Genomic DNA, 4,766 nt, shown 5'->3' on the forward strand with positions numbered 1-4,766 from the left:
CCATGGTGAGATTGGTGATCATAGTTAGAAAGCTTGGGTAGACTCCTTAGCATAGGATAGATATCTGGGCAAAGGATATGACAATTGTAGCTTTTGGTAAAAGTTCCTAAGCCTGCTTTAGTGTACCAAGAGAAGCATGCAGTACTGAGAACAACAAAGAATGGCTTTGGCAGGGAGACAAAAGCTAAACACAAACTAAGTTGACTTCAGTAGGGATCACCCTACTGGCATTGGCTGGCCAGTAGGATTTCCCTGCTAGTTCTGGCTGTTGGGTAGAAGTTTTTGGAGTGGACTCTCCACACATGTGAGTGAAGGAACACCGTTCTTGATCCCTATCCTCACCTCCTGTAGATACATTCACATGTATGCGTAGATGTATATGTGCAAAGATGATCATTTATCAATCTTTGTAAATAACAAAAAAGCAGAAACAGTCTAAATGACCATTTGAAGAAAACTTGCTTAAAAATTTATGCTATATCCATATAATGGAATGCTTTACAGCCATTTAAATGGCTGATGTAGAGTAAATTACGTATTCTATTAAAGGAATCAAGCAAGACTCAGAGCAGTGAATAGAATATGCTCCCAGCGTGATGCCTGTTGTCTCTGCAGATGGGGACTGAGGTTTTGAGAGGAAAGAAGACATATTTTTGTTTGTTTTGATTTTTTTTTTTTGCCAGATGTATTATGCCAGTTATCTACTGCTGTAGAACAAATCACCTTAAAATGTAGTAGCTGAACAGCTATTTTATTTGGTTACAATTCTTAGGGTCAGCAATTAGGGATGGGCTCAGCTGGGCAGTTCTCCTGGTATTCTCTTGGTCACATGGTTGCAGTCCTCTGGTGCCCGGACAAGAGTTTGATGATTTAAGATAAAATCACTTGATTGTCTGGCTACTAATTCTGGCTGTCATCAGAAACATCTGTCTCCATCAGGTTAGCCTCCTTGACACAATGCCTCAAAGAGAGCAGGAGCTGAAGCTGCAAGGCTTCTTGAGGCCAAGACTCCCAGAGGAACTCACATAACACTTCCACTGCATTTCATTAGTCAAAGAAAGTCACATGGCCAGCCCAATTGGTGGGCTGAGGAAGTAGACTCCACCTCTTACTGGGAGAAGCTGCAAAGAATTTGTGGCCATTTTTAATTTACCACATTCACACATTACTTTTCCAAACAAAAGATTACTTAAATAAAATAAAATAATGCTATTTGGTTTTTAAAAATTTTTTAATGTTTTATTTATTTCTGAGAGAGAGAGAGAGGCAGCATGACAGGAAAGGGTCAAGAGAGGGAGATACAGAATCTGAAGCAGTCTCCAAGCTCTGAGCTAGCTGTCAGCACAGAGCCTGACGCGTGGCTCAAACCCACAAACTATGAGGTCATGATCTGAGCCGAAGTCAGACGCTTAATCGACTGAGCCACCCAGGTGCCCCCAAAATAATGCTATTTGTAATAAATTCAGAGGATTTTAAGAATTGGGTGACACCTTGGAGATAATCTAATATAAAACTCTCTCATTTTAAAGGAAGGAAACTGAGGTCAGAAAGGTAAAGTGTTTTGGATAAAGTAACTAGTGGTAACATCAGGATTGGAACCAGGTCTTTTGAGTTCCAGTCTTGTGCTTTTAATTCCACAGTAAGGTTTCCTTTTGCCATCAAAGCTTAGTAGTGATCTTTGATCAAGAAAACATGACAACTTTGGGGATACCTGGGTGGCTCAGTCGGTGGAGTGTCCAACTCTTGGTTTGGGCTCAGATCATAATCCCAGGGTCATAGGATTGGGCCCCACACTGGGCTCCATGCTGAGTATGGAGCCTGCTTGAGAGATTCTCTCTCTCTCTCTCTCTCTCTCTCCCTCTGCCTCTCTTCTCTGCTTGTGTACTCTCTTTCTCTCTAAAATAAAAAATAAAAAAGGAACTTGACAACTTTAGGGGCACCTGGCTGGCTCAGTCAGGGGAGTGTGACTCTTGATCTCAGGGTTGTGAGTTCAAGTTCTACATTGGGTATAGAGATTACTTAATAGAATCTTAAAAACAAACAAAACAAAAAGAGAGAACTTGACAACTTTGTAGGTCTCTTTCTCTTGAGGTTAAGAATATTAAAGATTACATCTCTCTTGTCAGATGACAATTCTGAGAAAGGTAAAATGGGAATTTGAATTATCTAAGTTGTCTAGTCTTACTGCTTCTTCTTTTTCTTTGTTTTTATTTCTTTTAAGAAACTTAGCCTTGGAGTATCTGTGGAATAAATAATTTACCAAGTCATAAACACCTTGGTCAAAATTGCTTTATAAAATGTTCAAATGGGTCTAGATGATTTTTCCTTTTGGGCTATTTTTAAAATGAAATATACTATTAAGTATATTCATATTATTTTGTTGGTCCTACTGGGAATTTCAGAATGCTTTAACAGTTCTGCTTAGTCTTTAATTAATATAGTGTTGATTATTAATTGGTTGCTTAATTGATATTTAATTTAAGCCAGCAAATGTTTGGTGTGACCTCTCAAGTCCAAAGTACTATGCTGAAAATTGTCAAGAATATAGAAAACAATAAGACATACTCTCTCTCTCTCCCAATAAATAAAACATTAAAAAAAAAATTTAAAAAAAGGGGCGCCTGGGTGGCTTAGTTGGTTAAGCGTCCGACTTTCGCTTAGGTCATGATCTCGCGGTTCGTGGGTTCGAGCCCCGCGTCGGGCTCTGTGCTGACTGCCAGCTCAGAGCCTGGAGCCTGTTTCAGTCTGTGACTCCCTCTCTCTCTGACCCTCCCCTGCTCACGCTGTCTCTCTCTCTCTCTCCCAATAGATAAAATATTAAAAAAAAAAATTTAAAAAAAAGAAAACAATAAGACAATCCACTTTCCAAAGAAGCTGAACATCTAGTTGCAGGCAAACATGTATATAACATACAAGGAGAAATGAATTAAATGCTATCAGGGAGGTACTACAAAGTGGAATGAAAGTATAGAATAACAATTACAAGCATCCAACTGGGCAGAGAGGGTAAAGCTCTGTCATTATTTGTGGCTGAAAGGAAGAAGAATCAGAAGAGACTTCTTCTATATTAGAGGTATTTAGCAGGATTTTCTCACAGAAAGTTAAAGTTGGGGAATTTAAATGGCTTAAAGGCTTAGGGTATATGTCTGGCTGTTGGGAACCCTCAGGACACATAGTCTTTTTCCCCTGAAGGGGGTCTTTTTGGTACATAAAGTTCTGAATTGAAGAATCCTTTTACTTATTTATTTTTAAATGTTTTATTTATTTCTGAGAGAACTGAGAGATTTTATTTATCTCTGAGAGAGAGAAGCAGCATGAGCAGGGGAGGGTCAGAGAGGGAGGGAGACACAGAATCTGAAGCAGCCTCCAGGCTCTGAGCTGGCTGTCAGCACAGAACCTGACATGGGCCTCGAACCCATGAACTGTGAGATCATGACCTGAGCCGAAGTTGGATGCTTAACTGACTGAGCCACCCAGGTGCTCCTTGAAGAATCCTTTTAATTACTACTACCCATGGATATCTGGATTTGTTGGACTCTACCAAACAATTAAGATCAAAGTTCTGTTCTTGCCAAGTAAGCAAAAGCATGTAAGTAGCCATTCTCTAACACAATTATCCTTTTACAGACTTTCTTCTTTTTGGGCTTGCTAACACAGTACCATAGATTATAAACTCTGAAGAAGAGAGGGAGATACAGGGAGATAATTTCTTAATTTATATATCTTTAATCTTTAAATTAAATATTTTTTTCATGTTATTCATTGACATTTTCTTTTATGTTCAAAAATCATCTAAGTAAGGGTGCCTGGGTGGCTCAGTCAATTAAGCATCCGACTCTTGCTTTGGGCTCAGGTCATGATCTCCCCTGTTCATGCTCTTTTTCTCTCTCTCTCAAAAATAAATGAATATCTTTTAAAATATTGCCTAAATAAAAAGGTGAACAGGGAGGTAGAAGTTCCCTAAACAACAACAACCACAAAATGCTGAAGTTGGCCCATATCGAAGGGGAAATTAATGGTAAAATATCTTTTCTATTCATTACAATATAAGCCCATAAACCTCTCCTTTCAGAGCCTTGAAACCCTGAGAACAAGTTGACTTGATGTGAGGATGGAGTTTTAATGAGCTATTGTTGTTTTTTTTTTGGTTTAAACAAGACTTTCAATCCCATTTTATGAGTGCCTATGTTATTTTTCAACATCTGGTCACCTTATGATAAGCAGGTGCTAATGGAGCACAGGATATATGTCATTGGATAAATATGAACATTGTATTTTTCTTGAGGGACAACACATATTCTTGGGAGTTTTATCGAGTTACATTTTACTAGTCCTAAAATATTTAGAGTTATGTACTTAAAAGATACAGAGCATAGGTATTACATCCACAGAAAGTATTTTAGTCAGTGAATGTTCAATGTAGCAGGTAGAGATGAACTTAACACGTCTTGTAGACTGAACTGGGAACAGATTCTTCAGCCATAAAATGCACTTAACAGTCTATTTAATAGTGGTGAGGTCCTTGAAAATGCAATATCCATGCTAATCTCGCCTTTTTCTAAATCACAGATGAAAAATAGGTCAGTTAGGAAGAGCCTTCTCTTTCTATTTAAAGTGTGACATTTAATCTATTTAAACAACTACCAAAACTTTATTAATTCAATGTAAGTTAAGCGTGCTGAGAAAGTAGAAAACATTATTAAGAACACAAGGTTTTCCAAAATTTGATCTGATGTCTTAAATCTCAGGACCCAAAAATATAGTCT

This window comes from Crocuta crocuta, unplaced genomic scaffold (genome assembly GCF_008692635.1).
Source record: "Crocuta crocuta isolate KB4526 unplaced genomic scaffold, BGI_CrCroc_1.0 scaffold85, whole genome shotgun sequence".
NCBI lineage: Eukaryota > Metazoa > Chordata > Mammalia > Carnivora > Hyaenidae > Crocuta > Crocuta crocuta.